Genomic DNA, 22,500 nt, shown 5'->3' on the forward strand with positions numbered 1-22,500 from the left:
TTTCTTTCATAACTTCCGAAATGCCCTGTGTTATTATGTTGCGGCTTTTTCGTATTTCTATGTCCCTCTTCCCGTGTTGGGGCGCGAGTGTCCTCTGAAATACGTAATTCTTGTATTACCTGTGTCAGCTGATCTTGTACTTCCCGGATTTCTCTTTGGTGTTGATTCAGATTTTGTTTCAGTTTCCTAATTTGTTCGCACTCTTCTGTGTCATTAAAGACTACCGGTTTTGTGTCGTCCAGATTATCATCTACCTTCGTAGATAAATTAGTGAACTGATCCGAAAGTTCGGCTACTTTCTCCGATAGTGTACTTATTTCCTCAGTGTATTTTTCTGAATCAAGTTTCAGAGTATCTACTGTGTCCTTTAAGTTTTCTTGAGTTTTTGCAAGTTGCGTAACCGAATCGGTAGATGCAACTGAGTCAAATTTAGCTTGCAAGGTCTCATGATTTTTGTGAACAGTAGTTTGCAGTTCTTTTATGGCTGCTTCGTGATTCTGTAGTGCATTTTCATGACGCGAAAAAATAGGTTGGAAATGCTCACAAATTTGTGTTTTTACGTCATTACAGACTTTTTGACATTTCGATTCAATGTGATGTAACTCAGTAGTTAAATCTTCACGTGTTTGTTCAAGCTTATTTTCCACTGAGTCTAACTTTTGAAGATTTTGTCCTATTTGTTTCTCATTTTGTTCAAGCGTTGTGACTAACTTTTGAAGATTTTGTCCCATTGCGTCTAACTGTTGCTGTGTTTGACTCTGATTTTGTTTCATTTGCTGCATTAATTGCAATAATAATGTGTTAGTGTCTGGAATCTGTTTCTCTACACTTTTCGGCAGTGCATTTGCACCGGCAACATTCACATTTTGACAAGCAGAAAATGTGTTTTGACTTATTTGAGAAAACGGTGAGGATCCAAAACCTGAATCTACAGTATTTGCGAGATCGTGTCGTGTCATTTCGGCTTCCTGAGGCGAGCTATTGCCGACCGATCGATCGATAATGCTTCCCTCTTCACTAATTGTTTCACTGTCCACGCCATTGTTTGCAACCCGCTCCATTTCCCTATGCGCAATTACCAAATTACTACTTTTAACATTAGTTAATTCATTATTCTGCGGCGCTAACATACTGCTTTCGTCTTCACTGTCATTTCTCAATTTAGTTTGGAGCCTAGTATTACGTTTTTCACACGCCATTATTGTCACAGTATTTCACACGACAACACAGAAAAACACAATTTGAAGATCAAAAATAAGAGAACACATTAACATAGCACTGAAAATAATATGTAGTTAATTGCAGCTGCGAAATACTTGGTGCAAATCTACATGCATGCCACAACTGTTTTACTGTACAACAATGAAAAACTACAACTACAAAGGAGATTCTCTCTACAATTACGCGCTAGCAATAAACAAAATCTACACTAATTACACAAACTACCAGAAAAAATCAGAAGATTCCAGTGAGGTATCCTAGGCTAAGGGTCGACATATGAAACGTCCCCTTTGAATTATTTTTACAGGACTGTGCTTAAACTGACGCACAATATTTTTAGCGCAACGCAATCTGACTTTCAAAATTCCCTACAAAAGAATGGCCCTGACTAACATTAACCTGTACTTTTCACAAATCACTTACCTCACAAAAATCTTGGTTACTCCCACTACTGCAATACAGCCAGCGCCACTATTGCCAGCTAAATAAAAGTTTCAAACTACGGAAGGCACTAACTACTGATAGGGATAGTTAGCAAATGAAAGATATTAATAGAGAACAAACAATGTATTTACCTTGATATCATCATATATAAATATAGCAGTTCATGACAAATTTCAAAACTCCGCCATCTCTCTCCCCACATCCACCACTGCTGGCGGCTCACCTCCAACTGCCCAACGCTACGCGCTGTTCACAGCCAGCTGCCTAACACTACAATGGCGAGTATTACAACAATGAAAAGCAGCCACAGACTGCACACAGCACAGCCAGTGATTTTCATACAGAGGCGGCGTTACCAATAAAAAAACCTAAACAGCCTACTTACAACATTAAGTTAAGATTCAAATTTTGTTGCAAGAAGTTAAGGCATTTTTCCTGTAAGGTTTATTGTGCTGCCAGATCAGATTTGGTGTAAATAAAAGTAAACTTATTAACATCTGTTTTTTAATTTTGTAAAATCTGTTGTACTATTTGGTTGTTGTAACATAACAGATTTCCTTGCAACCCTAAAATAAAAATCTCCCAGGCTCTTGCTTACCTTACCCAATGATTGATTAAGTGGGTTCAGTGGTGAAGTAATTGTGTAACTTAGGCTATTTACCATTTCCGCTACGAGATGGCAGCACATTACGGTGCTCTGTAACCCACCCTTTTTTACAACAAGTTTGCGTCAGTGTAACCGATAGATGGCAAGAGCGTGTCGCATACACCTCCTCTTTCAGTGTCAGCGGACGAACGGTTCAGCGGTGACAACTGTTACGTTTCAAAAGTTGCGATGTATGAACACGAACAATTTACCTGATCGAAATCTAGTAATTCTGCTAATAAAGATATTGTTTAGTGTTGTAATGATACTCGTATCGTTACAAGAAGCGGCCTTTTCTGAATCGACGGCGGAATGCACGTTGCGCTTGGACAACGGGTTAACTTCAAGCAAATTCCAACACACGAAATTATAAAAAGTTTCTTGTGCTCGGCATTTTCGCAGCAGCTGTATATAAGTAGCAGTAAATCAAAAGAAAAACTCCTTTTGCATGCTGAACATTAAGTTTTTTATTTACCTTGCGTACGCAGATGTCTTTCGCCTTAGCTACAAGGCATCTTCAGTGGGCGTGAGATCAGCGTCTAATTCATTGCTTGTAAGCCAAACAGCTTTCTCTCATTAGGCAAACCGATTCAAAGTTTGTAGTTTTCCTTTTTGTCGCTCTTTCCAAAATACAGCACTTTAACTGCTATCGAGACACAGAAAATGGCACTTAAAAAGTGCTGTATTCTGGAAACAGTGACCAAAAGGAAAACTGCAAACTTTCAACCAATTTGCCTCATGAGAGAAAACTGGATTACAAATAATGAATCAGAAGCTGATCTGACACATAATGTAGATGCCTTGCAACTGAGGCGAAACGCATCTGTGTGCACAAGGCAAATAAAAAAATCTTAATGTGCTGCATGAAAAAGGCGGTTTTCTTTTGAACTATTATAATTTATCCAAAATTATTTTTCTTTTGGTATAGCCGCTTTGTTGCTATAAATAAACAACAGTGCAGCTGTGTCAAAACTTTGAACGTTCCTGTACGCAGTGAAATGTGCAATGTGGTTTTATCTTTTATAGTTTGTCTATAATACACAATCGAAATTTGTTCCTTAGTTTTGACTCACCCACTTTTTGACGAAATTGCAGTCCAAGGAAGTGTATAGTTCGCTTTGGAGTTTGTTGGAAATTGAATAAAATTATGTGCAATCCAAACAGATTTTGAGAAGTTACAAGAGCTTGTACTCCTTTCCAGTGTGCTGGCATGTACGAAACGTCAGTATCTCTACTTTATTTAATCTCAGCCTACACAGGAATAATTCTCACATTTTGAGTTCTGCTAGAATCACCCGTTACTTCTAATTACACACCAGAGCAGTGAAAAACATCGAGAGCGTTTTCACTACTAAAATTTAAAACTTTATCCTCTTTAGCTCGAAATTACAGGTGATTCCAACCACTATTGTCACAGAAGATTTAAGCAAACGTTTCCACTGACATAAAGCGTTTTCCAGCCGCTCAGCGATTTTTCCACTCTGGTGTCTCCTAAGCAGCGAGATGTATACGCACAGCCGTTGGGTCAGAGAATCGAGGCACTTTCGGGCTTAATCTTTTAATGCTAAGTGCTCGAAGCGGAGTCCCGGATTAAGCCCTGCCTTGAATTTTAATGCAGTAGGGGATTATTATTACTAAGGATGGTGTGAATACATTCACGAGTGGGATACGAAGTTCCGGTACCAAGTGTATACGCCATGCTCGGCACGTGTGCGGCGCTCCACAGAGGCAGCAGCTGTGTGTGTGAGCCTCTCTTCTGTTTAAGTAGCCGTTGTCTGCATATGCGCGCGCAGGCCTCGCCCTACACATGGAAGTAATCTCCAGACCATCTACCCCTTCTTCTTCTACTTCCCGAACGGCAACGTTTCTTGGGTGTGTGCACTGCATTTCGCGCCTCTACCTCTACATCAGCAAGCTACACCTAGTACGTTACCTTCCGCTGAATATAAATTCTGCAATAATTTGTGAAATATAACAAGCTCGAAAACTTCTAAACACTGGTGGGCTGTGAGCGATGATCAAGCTTCTCTCAGTGTAGAAACTATTCAAACAATTTACGGGAGTTAACGCGTTGACGTCTTCAACAACCGCCGATATCTCAGCAGTCGAAAACCACTGTCATTTTCGAGGCGAGAGCGGAGAGCAAGGCAATTTAGCCAAAAGGTAAGCGGGGAAGGGAATTGTTATTACTATGGATGTCTGTTACACGACTATCAGTTTGGCTATGGGAAAGGTAATGGCACGGCAGAAGATACTCGAAATTCCCACAAAAATAGAAGCAATAGGGAAAGACAAGAGTTATGCAATATGACCAAGAGCGAAGAGGAATCAATAAGTATGGAAGCATAAGAATGATGTCCTCGGACTAAATGGGTGTAAGACAGGAGTGCAGTCTTTCGACCCTTTTATTCGTCTACAAATCGAAGAAACAATGACCTAAATAAAAGAAAGATTCATCAAAGCGATTAGAACTCAGGGTGAAAAGATATTAATGATAAGTGCCACTCATGACATTACTATTATCAGTGAAAGTGAGGAAGAATTACAGGACCTTCTGAACGGAATGAACAGAATAATGAGGGCACCACATGGACTGACAGAAAATTGAAAAGAGACAGAAGTACTGAGGAGTGGCAGAAATTCCATTAACGATAAAGTAAACATTAAAATTGGTGACCACGAAGAAGACTAAGTTAAGAAGTTCTGCTGCCTTGGAAGCAAAGTAACTCATGATGGACAGATCAATGAGCACATAAGAAACAGACTAGCACCGGCAGAGAGGGCATTCCTGGTCGAGAGAAGTATACGGGTATCAAACACAGGCCTTAATGTGAGGAACAAATTTCTAAGACTGTATGCTTGAAGTTCATCATTATATGGTAGTAAGACATGGATTGTGAGAAAACCGGAGAAAAAGATATTGCGTTACACATGAATGTTGAAAATTAGGTGATCCGATAAGAAATGAGGAGGTTCTCCGCTGAGTCGGTGAAGGGAGGAACATGTGGAAAACATTGTCAAAAGAATGGACTGGCTGACAAGACATGTGTTGAGACATCAAGGAATAACTTCCAAGGTGCTTGGTGGAACTGTAGAATGGAAAAACTATAGCAGCAGAAAGAGATTGTAATATGTCCAAACCTTAACTGAGGGCAAGGGGAAGTGCTACTCTGAGATGAAGAGGTTGTTACGGGAGAGTAATTCGTGGCGGGACGCATGAAATCTGTCCTACGATCGATGATCACTGCAAGAAATATTTAAGAAAGATTGTGGCTACAGCGACCACGAATAAAGATACGGCATAGTCAGAAAGACAACGCAGAAATGGTAAACAACTAGCGTCAACACACAACTACTGATGGCTAAAGTGAGGTGGTGCTGGTAGAGAAGTACCTCTCGCCGACAACTGTCCACTTGTATTATCTCAACTGTGGACAGCCTTTCGTCACACTCGGATTTATTAATAAACGCGAGTTCCGTGCACTAGTTAATTCCGGCATTGCAGCAAGATGTTTCCTCACGCATTACGTGTGATGTACATTTCCTTTTGTTTTTATGATTCCGCACAATGGAACCGGTCTGGCGTCAGACATGATCACTCTTCAGCCAAAATTGTTTACAATTTTACAGTGTCAGTAAATATGTTAAATAAACTAGATGATAAATATACTGAAAAGTGTATATAAGCTTCAAAACCATGTATCCGCCACTGGAAACAGTAAGTTATTTTTCCGATTTGTGTTAGTTTTGTAAATTTATACTCACAATGGGCCCACTTTGTAATACACCATTGGGATCTTCCCAGGACCAGAATTAATCTAAATATGAGAAAAAAAAATCTATGTATACTGTCAACTCACCTGTAGATGAGCCCCCGCATACCGAAATGCATCATGCATTGAAATAAAATCACGATTGTGACCGAAGCTGGTTCTTCTTTATTTTACAGAAGTAATACAGTCACGGAAGAAACACAGCAGTGGATGAAATCAGGATAAAAATTTGTACACCAACAAATCTTTTAGTACAGTGAGCAGCAAGGAAATTAACACCCTTTGATATTTTGTTGGAACTAGAATAACAACAAAATACCCAGTACATAAATAAGGCCTAATTTAAATGATCTTACACCGTGTCCGGAATGAAATTTTCACTCTACAGCATAGTATGCGCTGGTATGAAATTTACTGGCAGATTAAAACTGTGTGCCAGACCGAGACTCGAACTCGGGACCTTTGCCATTTACGGGCAAGTGCTCTATCGACTGAACTACCCAAGCATGACGCCCGACCAGTCCTCAAAACTTTAATTCCGCCAGTACTACGTCTCCTACCTTCCAAACTTCACAGAAGCTCTTCTGCATAGCAGCGCGCACACGCCGCTACAAACATCCCACAGGCTGTGGCTAAGCCATGTCTCCGCCATATCCTTTCTTCCAGGAGGGCTAGTTCTGCAAGGTATGCAGAAGAGCTTCTGTAAAGTTTGGGAGGTAGGAGACTAGGTACTGGCGGAATTAAAGCTCTGAGGACGGGGCGTGAGTCGTGCTTGGGTAGCTCAGTTGGTAGAGCACTTGCCCGCGAAAGCCAGAGGTCCCGAGCTCGAGTCTCGGTCCGGTACACAATTTTACTCTGCCGGGAAGTTTCATCATACTGGGTTTCCTAGGAGGAATGATAAATATTCAGTGGTATGACAAGAACGATCATTCGAACCAAAAAACGTCTAGTAAACACGGCCTCAAAAGTGCACACCTCAAGAGCTATGGCCACTTCTTCGTCTTCGATACTGTGCAACAAATCTCTTCTACTCCAAACTCGTTGCTTTCCATAATTTGGGAGGAGGTAGTGTGGACCAAAACATGAAAAATTTTGTTTAGTAAACATGGGCTCTAAAATGCTTACCTTAAGAATTGTGAACACTTGTAGAATAGAAGAGAGGGTTCCACAATAGTGAAGATCAATAAATGCTCATAGTCCTTAAGATACACTTTAGTGGCCATGTGTACTGGAGACTTTGTTCTTCTCTTGGCCCATACTACCACCTCCCATAATATGTAAAGCTAAGAGCTTGCAGTGGAACAGAATCGAAGATGAAGAAGTGTTCATATCTCTTAAGGCATGCATTTTAGAGCCCATGTTTACCAGACTTTTACGCTTCGAATTATCATTCCTGTCACATTACGGAATATTTACCATTCCTGCTGGTGCATCGTGTGTACCACCGCACGGGACACAAATGGGGCAACAGAAAGAACGATTTACAAATCACAGTACTCAGCCACTAGGCCTACAAAATCAAAATTAAGCACAGAATCAGAATTACTTATCGATCAGAACAAAATAATACCGTAATAAAATCAACCTTTGGCTCTCTGGCTTTACAATATGGCATTCATTCATCCATATAAATATAAAGGTAAATGTTCGTTTGTTCGAAATCGTATATCTCCGAAAGTTCTTCACCGACTGCTTTGAAATTCTGACACAACGTTACATTCCGACACGCGTAGTGCTTTTATATACTTGAGGGAGCACCACATATAGAAATATCAGCATATGGAACACCTGTTAAGAAATCAGGGAGTGGTTTCCATGACACCAGGGGGAGTTGTTGAGGGCAGAAACTGTAGAGGAAGACAAAGACTGGAATACATCCAGCAAATAACTGAGGACGTATGTCGCAAGTGCTACTCTGAGATGACGGTGTTGCGGTGTTGCCGCAGGAGAGCTGTTCGTGGCGGGCAGCATAAAACCAGTTAGAAGACCGATGACTAAAAAAAGTACTGATTATAGGGGAAATCCACAGAACAATGTGAATGTTAGTTTGTTCAAAGTCTTAAATTTCCGAATGTTCTTTTCGGACTTATTTTAATTTTTGACACTACATGCATTTGAATACGAGTGTGTTTTTTATACTCGTGTACCTATTTTTTTTTATGTGTAATATATATGTAATATATAGGGTGTTCAAAAAGTGCCGAATACTTTGAGATGGTAGTGCTTATCGAAACAAGAAAAATAAGTTCCATAAACATGGGTCCGGAAACGCTTATTTTCCGAGATATACACGTGTTTATAGGAAGGGCTGCACGACGCTTGGTTGCGGATATTAGCACAGTCGTTGAATGGCGCTCCGCCAAAAGTGTCGGCAAAGTATTGTGCCGTTTTACTCACTACCTACCATTAGATGGTCTGCAGAAAATTGTTTATTTCGAGTCCTGTTGTAGGCTACGTTAGTTTTCGTCAAGGTTGTGTGCCTTATTGTACAGTACTATCAAACCTAGGTACATATCATAGTGTTTTACCTTCTTCCAAACCCGGATTCCCTTATGTGTTTACTGTTATTGGGCTGTTTGTACGTACAAATGTTGTAGTACATTTACATTTTCTCTCTCCCACCACTTGTTAGCAATGGAAGCCTACTATTCAACAAGTAAAATGGTGGATAGGATATTCTGCTATGGTTTAGCAAATGAACATAGCCTACGAGCTCGTTCCCCTGCGCTGAAAAGTCCACAGCGGAGAGTGCCCTCTGATAAACTGTTCGACAAACTTTTACAGCGTCTGAAGAACGTAGCTACCCTTGCACCTCGGAAGGCTGACAGTGGAAGGCCCCATAAAAGTTCGCATGGCTGTCATGGAGGAGCATGTGCTGCAGTCGCTGGAAGAAACACTTGGAACGAGTTGTAGCAGCAGCACCACCGTTTAGGTAGGGAAAATTAGTTTTGTGCGATATTCGGAGCACGAGTTACAGCCAGGTGCGGGCCGAATTACAGTAAGTTACGCATACCAGCAGTTGCGAAGGCAAATAGAGGCCACAGGGGCGTAGAACTGTCAGAGAGGGCGCACACAGCAGTTTCCATGGCGTACGTCACAGGCAGAAGAGGGCTACTGGCCAACCTAAGTGTTATGCATACGTGACTTGAAGCAGCACGTTTGACAAAACAGAGGCGCACAGCCGAGTATAAATAGGTGCCGTTTCCTAACGAGATTCGTTCAAGTGTGGCAGCTCTCGTGGACGGCGGGGCCTATCACACCACCGGGCTACATGCAGCAACAGATGGGGCGCCACTGTCCCAGTCCACGGCGGGTCATTGGTTCGACCCTCTGAGGCCGACGCGGGGTCAGCAGCCAGCCAGCAGTGGGCCACTCATCGGCTCGCTAACATGGGCAGTCGTCTTGGCTCCCAATACACGCCGGAGACTTCCCGAGGCAAGGGCCGCAGATTCGGACTCCGGATAACGGGGGCTTGTTCGTCACCGCGATCTCAGCCACGCCAGCAAGGAGAAGGACGCATTTTCATCTTACACTGTGTGCTTGAGTTATGCAACCGATGACCAATGCCAGAGCATATGAATGTTTATACGAAAGTTCGACTCAGCAGAATAGGGCACAGCTGCCTATTGGCTCAACGAATCTGCAACTACTATGAATCAAGAAACAAAGGAATTAGACATTGGCTGCCAGTACCCATGTCGATGGGACAAGTTCAAAATTTGTCCCCGACTGGAATTCGAAACTACTAACTAGGCAGAAGCGCTGGCCACTACACCATCCAGACAAGAAGGTCATGACAGCTACACAACCTACCCTAGTACGTCTTCAGTCAGACCCAAATTCTCAACTTAGACCACACACTACTGATGTGTTCCTCTGCTCTTTAGCCACATTACTCGCGGCATATCGCCGATTCCCGTAAGTGTTCGCGCTTCGTGTGCATCTGCACTGACGTTCAAAACAGTAACATTCGTCTTTATTAAAGAGAACTAGAGGTTACGTTTTTTCTGCGATACAAGATACATTACCTCGAAGCTACGTTGATTATAAATGTATTCATGTGGACTGGGCTGCAGATAAGGGGAGATTAAAGTACTTGCAAGAATTAATTCCGAAACTTTCTGAAAAAGTTGTTCTAAATGTTTTCCTAATACGTCATCATCAACCCCGAATGTGAGACGACTTGCCGATCAACAAGCAGGGGTGCCGACTTCAAACGTGGTTCGGCGCTCACCCACACCCAATTGAAATTTTCTGGCATGCTCATCGCCCATACAAAATGCAGAAGCAAAAAATAAAATGAATAAAAAAACTGAAAATTTGGAGAAAAATTCAAAGCTGTCAGTAATGGCAGTTTTGACGTCGCGCTCTCGCGTTGGTCCATGCAAGCACGGTCTAGCGCTCATCATTTCTCCAGCAGCAACTGACAGGTGCTCAGTGCTGCTCTCTCACGGAAAAGTCACGAAAATTTTTGAACGTTCCACCCAGTGTTCGACGGCTGGTAAAGGCTAAAGCCGCCTGCTTTACATCGATAAATTTTCACTCATTCAGTACCTTTCCTAGTAGAGCAGCAAATTTTAGTTTACGTCTTTTATTGTGTAATACTGTATAAGTTACAATTATAATTTACTTTGTGTATTTCTTTGTTGTAGTTGTTTTTTGTAGTGGACAAATTCATTGTTCGCTCGATAATGAAGAAAAGGGATTCGGCAACGACAAATACAGTTATTGCTTCATATTGTTTCGATTCAGCTGCTATATCGAATGAAACTAAGAAAACTGACCATGTTGGTTGTGACTGATCTTTTCAGAAACAGTGAACGGACAAATAGAAGTGGATGTTATACGACGAGAAGTACGGTCAAGTGTTTTGTTTTGAAGGTAAGGAAATGAGTTCCTCTAGTGGGCCTTTTGCGAAGAAAAACTAAACTAGAAAATATATGATAAAAGCATTCGTTGAAATCTGGTTTTCTTCGTAGATCAAAGCATTGGAAAGGTTTGTTTGTTATGAAAATTCGAATTATCTCATGTCCTGTTGTGGTGGGAAAAGTGAAACTGATAAAGGTGTGAACGTGCAGTGTTTGAAGTCTAAAGATTGTGACAAAGAAATGAAGTCTGCAAGAGTAGCTCCGTTGAGAATCGTATCTTCATTGCGTTATCTTGTGGTGCAGGGTTAGCAATCCGTGGCCACACAGATGAAAATCCTAATTATTATGCGTTGATGAAGATGGTTCTATTACGGCTAACGTAATCTTACAACATTTGATAAAGTTTGAAAGATATTCCCGGTACTACTCGTATAATAACTGTGGATGAAACTAGCGACGTATGTCAACAAGAACAAGTTTTGATTCTGGTGATAATTTTCAAATTAACTAATTATTTTTAGGTTTTTATTAAATTTGAATCTGCTAGAGCTAAAGTACTGTTGACAGTTTTAACGAGTCTTCTCACTCGTTTTTCTCTAGATATCAAGTCACGCAGAGGCATTGCTACTAACGGAGTAGCAAATATAACCAGTGCTTTTGCTTGGTTCAAGCAAATATCAGAGGAACTGAGCCACGAGTTCTGAGTGTTCACTGTTCGGCCCGTTCTTTGAAATTTGTGACTAAAGAGGCAACGCAAAATGAAACCATAATGAGAGACTATCTTTCAGATGTGAAAGAAATGACCAACTCTGTACGCATGTCCACCAAGCAACTAGCAGTATTTGTGCCTGTGCCAGCTACCCATGGCGCTAGCTTTATTCATCCTGTATTTCTACAGCCTGTTTGCCCTGAAAGTTGGTGTTGTACAATAAGTTCGTTGAAAACCATTTTCCAGAATTACGAACAGTTAAATTTGTTCTTCGAGGAACTCCAGCTCTAGAAGTCCGATGTCGGTACTGAAGCTAAAGATTTCTTAATATTTCTTTCTTTTGAATTTATCTTTGTTTGTAAACTTCTTATTAAAATTTTAGACACAGCTGAAATTTTAAATGCTTTTCTGCAAAATTCATTTCTTCAGCTCCAAAAACCCATGAACAGTATTGATAGTGTCCGAGATGTTGAAATTATCTCGAGCTGATGAAAGTTTCGATGAAGTATAGAGCTCTTACTTGGAATTGACCAACAAATTTTATGTCGAAATGCGAAACTTCCAAAGATTTCTCGAAAATTTAATGAAGGCACTCTACCCTATGCCTTTGACAGGCCCCTTGATTGTTGTAGTCTTCAGTCCCGAGACTGGTTTGATGCAGCTCTCCATGCCACTCTATCCTGTGCAAGCTGCTTCATATCCAAGTAACTACTGCAGCCACAGCCTTTTGAATCTGCTTAGTGTATTCATCTCTTGCTCTCCCTCTACGATTTTTACCCTTCACCCTGCCCTCCAATACTACATTGGTGATCCCTTGATGCCTCAGAACATTTCCTACCAACCAATCCCTTCCTCTAGTCAAGTCGTGCCACAAATTCCTCTTCTCCCCAATTCTATTCAGTACCTCCTCATTGGTTAAGTGATGTACCCATCTAATCTTCAAAATACTTCAGTAGCACCACATTTCAAAGGCTTCTATTCTCTTCTTGTCCAAACCATTTACCGTCCATGTTTCACTTCCATACATGGCTACACTTCACACAAATACTTTCACAAAAGACTTCTTGACACTTAAATCTACACTCGATGTCAACAAATTTCTTTTCTTCAGAAACGCTTTCCTTACCATCGTCAGTCTACATTTTATATCCTCTCTACTTCGACCATCATAAGTTCTTTTGCCCCCCAAATAGCAAAACTCATCTACTACTTTAAGTACCTCATTTCCTAATCTAATTCCTTCGGCATCACCTGTTTTAATTCGACTACAGTCCTTTTTAACCTTGTTTTGCTTTCGTTGATGTTCATCTTATATTCTTCTTTCAAGACACAGTCCATTCCGTTCAACTGCTCTTCCAGGCCCTCCGCTGTCTCTGACAGGATTACAATGTCATCGGCAAACCTCAATTTTTTTATTTCTTCTCCATAGATTTTAATCCCTACTCCAAATTTTTCTTTGATTTCCTTTACTGTTCGCTCAATATACAGATTGAATAACATCGGGGCTAGGCTACAACCCTGTCTCAGTCCCTTCCCAACCACTGCTTCCCTTTCATGCCCCTCGACTCTTGTAACTGCCATCTGGTTTCTGTACAAATTATAAATAGCTTTACGATCCCTGTATTTGACCCCCGCCACCTTCAGAATTTGATAGAAAGTATTCGAGTCACCATTGTCAAAAGCTTTCTCTGAGTCTGCAAATGCTAGAAACGTAGGTTTGCCTTTCCGTAATGTATCTTCTAAGATAAGTCGTAGGGTATGTATTGCCTCACGTGTTCCAACATTTCTACGGAATCCAAACTTATCTTCCCCGAGGTCAGCTTCTACCAGTTTTTCCATTTGTCTGTAAAGAATTCGTGATAGTGTTTTATAGCCATGACTTATGAAACTGACAGTTCGGTAATTTTCACACTTTTGAACACCTGCTTTCTTTGGGACTGGAATTCTTATATTCCTCTTGAAGTCTAAAGGTATTTCGCCTGTCTCATACATGTTGCTCACCAGATGGTAGAGTTTAGTCAGGGCTGGCTCTCCCAAGGCTGTCAGTAGTTCTAATGGAATGTTGTCTACCCCTGGGTCCTTGTTTCGACTTAGATCTTCCAGTGCTCTGTCAAATTCTTCACACAGTATCTCCCATTTTATGATCATCTACATCCTCTTCTATTTCCATAATATTGCCCTCAAGTACATCGCCCATGCACAGACCCTCTACATACCCTATCCACCTCTCTGCTTTCTCTTCATTGCTTAGAACTGGTTTTCCATCTGAGCTCTTGATAATCATTCAAGTGTTTCGCTTTTCTCCAAAGGTCTCTTTAATTTTCCTGTAAGCAGTATCTATCTTACCCCTAGCGATATATGTCTCTACATCCTTACATTTGTCCTCTAGCCATCCCTGCTTAGCCATTTTGCACTTCATGTCAATCTCATTTTCGAGACGTTTGTATTCATTTTTGCCTGCTTCATTCACTGCAATTTTACATTCAATATCTCATCTGTTACCCAAGGATTTCTACTAGCCTTCGTCTTTTTACCTACTTGATCCTATGTTGCCTTCATTATTTCATCTCTCTAAGCTGCCCATTCTTCTTCTACTGTATTTCTTTCCCCTGTTCTTGTCAATCGTTCCGTAATGCTCTGTCTGAAACTCTCTACAACTCCTGGTTCTTTCAATTTATCCAGGTGCCATCTCCTTAAATTCCCACCTTTTTGCAGTTTCTGCAGTTTTAATCTACAGTTCACAACCATTAGATTATGGTCAGGGTCCACATCTGCCCTTGGAAATGTTTTACAATTTAAAACCTGGCTCCTAAATTTCTGTCTTACCATTACATAATCTATCTGAAACCCTCCAGTGTCCCCAGGCCTCTTCCACGTATACAACCTTCTTTCATTATTCTTAAACCAAGTATTAGCCATGATTAAGTTATGCTCTGTGCACAATTTTACCGAGAGGCTTCCTCTTTCATTCCTTAACCCCAGTTCATATTCACCTACTACTTTTTCTTCTCTTCCTTTCCGTCAATCGAATTCCATTACACCATGACTATTAAATTTTCGTCTACCTTCACTATCTCAATAATTACTTTTATCTCATCAGTCATTTCTTCAATCTCTTCGTCATCTGTGGAGCTAGCTTGCACATAAACTTGTACTATTGTGGTACGCGTTGGCTTCGTGTTTATCCTGGCTACAATAATGCTTTCCCTATGTTGTTTGTAGTAGCTTACCTGCGCTCCTATTTTTCCATTCATTATTACACCTACTCCTGCATTGCCCCTGTTTAATTTTGTATTCATAACCCTGTATTCACCTAACCAGAAGTTTTGTTCCTCGTGCCACCGAACTTCACTAATTACCCCTATATCTAATTTTAACCTATCCATTTCCCTTTATGAATTTTCTAACCTACTTACCCAATTAAGGGATATGACATTCCACGCTCCTATCCGTAGAACGTAAGTATTGTTCCTCCCGATAACGACGTCCTCCTGAGTAGTCCCCACCCGGAGATCCGAATGGGGGACTATTTTACCTCCGGAAAATTTTACCCAAAAGGACGCCATCATCAATTAACCATGCCCTCGGGAAAAATGACGACTGTAGTTTTTCCTTGCCTTCAGCCGTTCGCAGTACCAGCACAGCAAAGCCGTTTTGGTTTATGTTACAAGGCCAGATCAGTCAATCATCCAGACTGTTGCCCCTGCAAGTACTGAAAAGGCTGCTACCCCTCTTCAGGAACCACTCGTTTGTTTGGCCCGTCAACAGATAACCCACCATTGTGGTTGCACCTACGGTACGGCTCTCCACCAACGGCAGGGTCCATGGTTCATGGGAGGGGCGGAGGGGGAGGAGAATTGATTTTGACGTGTTATTTATTGTGATCCAGTGTTTTGAGGATCGATTTTATAAAGCTTTAAAGAAATATAAACATTACTTCTTTCCAAACGTAAAGGTTGCAATTATGTAATAGTATTTTGTAATGATGACTTTTACCCAAAAGAATTAACTTTGAACAGAAATATGATGTTAGATGTGTGTAAATCCAAAAATTATTTCATTGCAAGCACGGAAGACTTACTGCACTTCTTTTCCTGAAATCTGTACGTCGACGAATTTATTCCACAGATGACGAAACCGGTAAAGATCGCTTTAACTGTATTAGTTTCTACGTGTACAGCTGAATGTACTCACTCCACCCTTAGACGATTAAAAAATTACCTTCAGACAGCAGGCGGCGGCGGCTATGGGTGGCGACGAATGGACGGACAGTAGGCGGCGGCGACGACGACGGACGGCGAGCAGGCAGTCGGATGGACGAACAGCTACAGCAGCGAGCGGCGGGCAGACAGACAGATAGACAGACAGCAACAGCAACAATCTTCGAAGACGGAGATTGCACCCTGAGAGTAGCCCAGGCTTTGCAATCTGATGTTTTCGAAGGAGCTGGCTGAGCGAGAGGCAGGCGCTTAAGTACTCTATGGGGGGCGCCGATATTGGCTGCTGTAACCATGTATTCCACCATGGTGCCCTCACACTAAATGCGGGCCAAGAGGTGCGCGCTGCCACAGCTTACGGCGCGATGGTGCAGAGACCTCTATGGGTCTTCGACGTCCATGACGTCTGACGGGAATTCAAATTCTGCGGCGCGTGGTACCAGACCTTTCTATGGTTTTATTCTCCCTGCTTTCCACTTGAAAAATGCGTGGTGACAAAAATTGGTAGAGTTCTGGCATGCAATATCTTCCTGCTGAAATACATAGCCACGCGAATCTGGAGGCAATATAGGATGATGAGAAATATTCTGTTCAGCGCATCTGAATACTCACTCTATAGACAGTCATACCGTTCCTGTCATTTCACTCAGCCGAGAGTCACGGCACAGTATTCCTGTTCACACCGCCTTCTAAATTAAAGGTAGAAAAATCCAGTGACAAAACTCGGCAAAGTTCTAGCGTGTAGTATCTTCCTGCTGAAGAAGATGATCACGTGAGATTGGATGCATTACGCAGTCTCGCCGCTTTCCACCACCTTCTAAAATCTCGACTCGAGAAACGCGGTGCAAAAACCGGCAGAGTTCTCGAATGCAGTATCTTCCTGCTGAAGTCACAAGAATTTGGAGGCAATATACCACGGAGACAAATACACAGCTCTGGACATCTGAGTGCTCTACAGTGTGACTCGCGAGCAGTTCTCTCTGCTGAGAGTCGTCACACTGTCTCCCTGCTTTCCACCGCCTTCTAAAATCTTTGCTCGAAAAATGCGAAGAGAAAACTTGGCAGAGTGTTCGCGTGCAGCGTCTCGCAGTTGAAGGACGGAAGACATTTGATAGCGCTGTAACGGGTCGGGGGCTGAGCGGGTTCCTGATTAGGCAGGCGCAAATAAGGTGCGGGGGCACGCGCGCCCTCGTGGCTCAGCGACCTGCGATGTGTTAATTAACTGCGCGGCGACGACACACAGCGCTGCTGTCGCCTCATTAGACGGCGCAGGCAGCGCCGCGCCGCGCCGCCGGTCGGCCGCGCTCACGCTCGCGCTCGCCTTTGCCGCCGAGTTTCTTCCGGCCGGAGCGTTAATTGGACGGGCGCCGACTATTGCTTCCGCCGCGGCGGCACGCACACAGCCCTTTGTCGGCTGCTGCCGCGGCACCTGCGCCTCCTCCAACTTCTCAAATTGCTATTCGCCTCCTGGCGCTCTAGAGCTGCTGCCGACCTGTGTTAGCGTTACGAGGCAACGCTTCTGTCCCATTCGCAAATACCACGGCAGAGGAGGGCTGGTTGGGTGCACGTTTCAGTCCTTGTTCTCTCTCGTTTATCTATAAATTTGCATTTGTCTGTCTAGGGCCTTAGATTCCTGCGGGGTGAGAGGGAAAGAGGACAATAGTTTGGTACAAACATTTTGAGGAACTTCTGTGTGTCATATGAAGGCGATTACGGTAACTTTGTTTTCTCATCTTTTTCCTTCTTATCCATTTCTCACTTTTCGTTTTTCTTCTTCTTCTCCCTCTTCATGTACTACTACTACACTACTGGCAATTAAAATTGCAACTACACGAAGACAGAATGTAACAAAAGTCAGCTGCCATCAAAAATAAAATTTTCTTGTACATATAAATGACTAGCACTTTGAAACACGTATGTTATGTAGCAGCGATGGTGAGGCATGATAAAATCTTTGACCAGAGAGTTGCTAGTCTGCGCTTGACTGCGCGAGAGTGCAGTGCAGTCGCGAGTTAGCAGTTGCGGTCCAGTAGCGCGAGAGTGCAGTTACGGTCTAGTTGTGAGTGAGTTCAGTTGCATGTAGGGAATCGGCAGTTGTGTGTGAGGAGTCGGCGGGCGTCGACATGGCTCTCTGGTCAAGATTCACGACAAGGTATATATTTTAAATATGGTAATGAAGCAGCATTGCGCACATTTAACAATGTAATGTAAATTAACTGTAACTAATTTGTTCAAGAATTGCCCCAATAATAATTTGTTTTCAAACCAAGCATTTTAACAAAACAAATATTTTATTGAAAGAATATTTGCCTTCCATTTCCTTTAAAGAAAAATTTACTTAAGTTCAAACAATGTATGCGATGCATTTCCTCCAAGCTATGGCGAAAAATAAGAGCAGATGCAGTTTTACTGAGGTAAGAATTTCAGTTTAATTAATGAACAGGGCCTAAAGATCGACATTTCGGTCTATTTGCATTTATTGTGACTGAGATCTCATTATCATTGAATTGACTTTCATTTTGTAGGGAGCTTACACTAGGGTCAGATTGCTAATTTTCATTTAATTGTCATTGTCATTAAATATAATTGCTGGGAGGTTACACTAGGTTCTATTCTCGTTAACATTTAAATTTTTGTCTTTCAAATTTCTCTGGGGAACTTACACTTGGCTCCATTTCTATTAAATATTGTCTTTCAAAATTTTGTGGGGAGGTTACACTTGGCGACACCCGGTCCAGGATCGCATTTCGTTGAGAATCTTCTGAAACTTAGCCAGATATCTGCTCTTATTTATTTAATATAATTAATATTTGGCGCAACGCTTTTACTAATTTTGTGACTTTCTTTCCACAGATCATCGGCAATTCGTTGCTCTGTTGTATTTTTGTTTGTTGCTTTTTGCATTGTGATTATTTCATTTGTGAATAATTTTGATTGTTTTAAAAATGCCGCGAAAGACTGTGAATAGTGTATCGCGAGGTATTATGAATGAAATTACCGACTTAAACAACGTGACCGATAGTAATTGTGACACGCAGTGTAATGATGACAATCCTGCGTTCACCGACAATCAGTGCGTTCCAACCTCTAATGATGATTATTATCTTACTGATGAACAAACGAACTCAATTGTCTCCTCTGTTAATTTGACGACAATTGATGACGCGGGGCGCTCTATTGTAATGAGTGCTGCCCAGCTTAATACACCCGGTTTGGAAAATTCAAATAATGTACAGACAAATTTTTCTAATGAAAATGGACAATGTACTGAAAGTACGACGGATTTATTTAATTCCGAAATAGTGTCTGACAGTGTACATCCGACTGATAAACGTTTTTGTAAATTACAGAATGACCAAATGGTCACACAAAACGCGACAATTGCAAATACACCGTCAAATACACTCCTGGAAATTGAAATAAGAACACCGAGAATTCATTGTCCCAGGAAGGGGAAACTTTATTGACACATTCCTGGGGTCAGATACATCACATGATCACACTGACAGAACCACAGGCACATAGACACAGGCAACAGAGCATGCACAATGTCGGCACTAGTACAGTGTATATCCACCTTTCGCAGCAATGCAGGCTGCTATTCTCCCATGGAGACGATCGTAGAGATGCTGGATGTAGTCCTGTGGAACGGCTTGCCATGCCATTTCCACCTGGCGCCTCAGTTGGACCAGCGTTCGTGCTGGACGTGCAGACCGCGTGAGACGACGCTTCATCCAGTCCCAAACATGCTCAATGGGGGACAGATCCGGAGATCTTGCTGGCCAGGGTAGTTGACTTACACCTTCTAGAGCACGTTGGGTGGCACGGGATACATGCGGACGTGCATTGTCCTGTTGGAACAGCAAGTTCCCTTGCCGGTCTAGGAATGGTAGAACGATGCGTTCGATGACGGTTTGGATGTACCGTGCACTATTCAGTGTCCCCTCGACGATCACCAGTGGTGTACGGCCAGTGTAGGAGATCGCTCCCCACACCATGATGCCGGGTGTTGGCCCTGTGTGCCTCGGTCGTATGCAGTCCTGACTGTGGCGCTCACATGCACGGCGCCAAACACGCATACGACCATCACTGGCACCAAGGCAGAAGCGACTCTCATCGCTGAAGACGACACGTCTCCATTCGTCCCTCCATTCACGCCTGTCGCGACACCACTGGAGGCGGGCTGCACGATGTTGGGGCGTGAGCGGAAGACGGCCTAACGGTGTGCGGGACCGTAGCCCAGCTTCATGGAGACGGTTGCGAATAGTCCTCGCCGATACCCCAGGAGCAACAGTGTCCCTAATTTGCTGGGAAGTGGCGGTGCGGTCCCCTACGGCACTGCGTAGGATCCTACGGTCTTGGCGTGCATCCGTGCGTCGCTGCGGTCCGGTCCCAGGTCGACGGGCACGTGCACCTTCCGCCGACCACTGGCGACAACATCGATGTACTGTGGAGACCTCACGCCCCACGTGTTGAGCAATTCGGCGGTACGTCCACCCGGCCTCCCGCATGCCCACTATATACCCTCGCTCAAAGTCCGTCAACTGCACATACGGTTCACGTCCACGCTGTCGCGGCATGCTACCAGTGTTAAAGACTGCGATGGAGCTCCGTATGCCACGGCAAACTGACTGACACTGACGGCGGCGGTGCACGAATGCTGCGCAGCTAGCGCCATTCGACGGCCAACACCGCGGTTCCTGGTGTGTCCGCTGTGCCGTGCGTGTGATCATTGCTTGTACAGCCCTCTCGCAGTGTCCGGAGCAAGTATGGTGGGTCTGACACACCGGTGTCAATGTGTTCTTTTTTCCATTTCCAGGAGTGTAGTACAGAGAATGGAGTAGGTAATGTTATTTTGGATCAAATTATGGCATTGTTGCTACAAACGAATAAACAACTTAGTGAAGATCTCAAACAACAAAATAAGGAAGATTTCAAACAACAGAGTGAAAAATTAGACAATTATAAAGAAGATATAAAACAACTTAGTGAACAGGTCAAACAACAGAACGAAAAACAAGACAAGCTTAATGAAAAATTAGACAACAATTCCAGGCAGCTTAGTGAACAAATTAGAGCCGTTGCCGCGCAGTGCCATGACACTAAGGAACAGTTACGCGAGGAAATAGAGGCTTGTTCAAGAAAAAGTAGCGAAGAAATTAGGTCTGTTGCTCAGGAATTAAGGGAAATGCAAACAGCTGCAACAGAAACACTTAGAGACGAAATTAGCGGAGTCGCTAAACAATGCTCTGAAAAAGCTACACAATTACGCGACGAGTTTAAAGCAATGACGGTAGAACTTTCGCGCACAGTGAATGAAAAGATTGACGCGAAATTCGAGCAACAGAACACACAGATTGACGAACGTTTTAATCTCCACATACAAAACAGTGATACGCGTTTCCGCAAATTTATACAGGATCAAAATAAAGTAAAACGTCAAGTAATGGAAACAATCACTGCACAGAGACAAGAAGACAAGCGTAAAATGTTTGCGAAGGCAAAAACATATGTAGACAACAATATTGCTACAGTGTCCGACGAAATTAATACCATCAAACAGTCGAACACAGACTTACGTGACGAAATTTCCGATCTTAAATCGAAAACAGACACATACACAACAGATTTTCAAACAGTGACCGACGGACTCGAACAATTAGAACTAACACAGGATTCCGATGTCGTCAAAGCTGATGTTAAAAAATTGAACGAAACTACACGTAAATTGCAAAAACAGATTAATGCCTCTGATTCTAAAACCGATGATCAGGTAAAAATACTGACTGAAAAATGTGATGAATTGGCCAGTCGTATTGATGTTATTGAAAGTACTAATGACAGCAAATCAGACGATACTTCACCGGTTTCATTTAATCAGACACCTGAATTTCAAAATTTACAGCAAACAATTAATGAGATCATTCATCTAATAACACCTTCGCAGAAAATTGTCAAGTTTACAGCAAGAGGTAACAGAGATGAAAAATATTTCAGTTAGTAACACATCACAGCAGACGCCGCTTTGCGAACATTTGTCAGACTCGCGCGGCGCGTGTAGTTTGGGTGATCTACGGAGAGTACGGGACTTAGATTCCGAACAACCACAGTTTAACAGATTCTCTTACAATCCTGAGCCTGTTCCATCACACAGAGACGATAATTTTGATTACAAACATTTTCTGTCAGTGAGAAAATTTAAAGTGTTTAAGAATGACAGAACACAGATTCACCCACTGGATTGGATACAACAGTTTCGCTTTGCTTTTCCACCGACTTGGCCCGTTACGCATAAACTTGAATTTATTTGCAGTTTTTTGGAAGGCGAACCGGCAACTCGAATGAGACCAATCGCGAGACAATGTTATTCAGTAGAAGAGTTTCAGAATGCCTTTCTGTCAGCGTATTGGTCGAAGACGACACAGTGCGGACTTAAAGATCAGTTAATTAGCTTACCAAGTTATGAGAACTCAAATTTTCCCAGTGTGACGCAATTTTTTGAGCACATGGTGCAACAAAACCAGTATTTAAGTGAACCTTATAGTGAATCTGCACTAATTCAATTATATATCTCTAAATTGCCACGATCATTAAGAGTGTCACTTCTAACAGGTCAGCAAAA

The sequence above is a fragment of the Schistocerca nitens genome, chromosome 5 (assembly GCF_023898315.1).
Source record: "Schistocerca nitens isolate TAMUIC-IGC-003100 chromosome 5, iqSchNite1.1, whole genome shotgun sequence".
Taxonomy (NCBI): Eukaryota; Metazoa; Arthropoda; class Insecta; order Orthoptera; family Acrididae; genus Schistocerca; species Schistocerca nitens.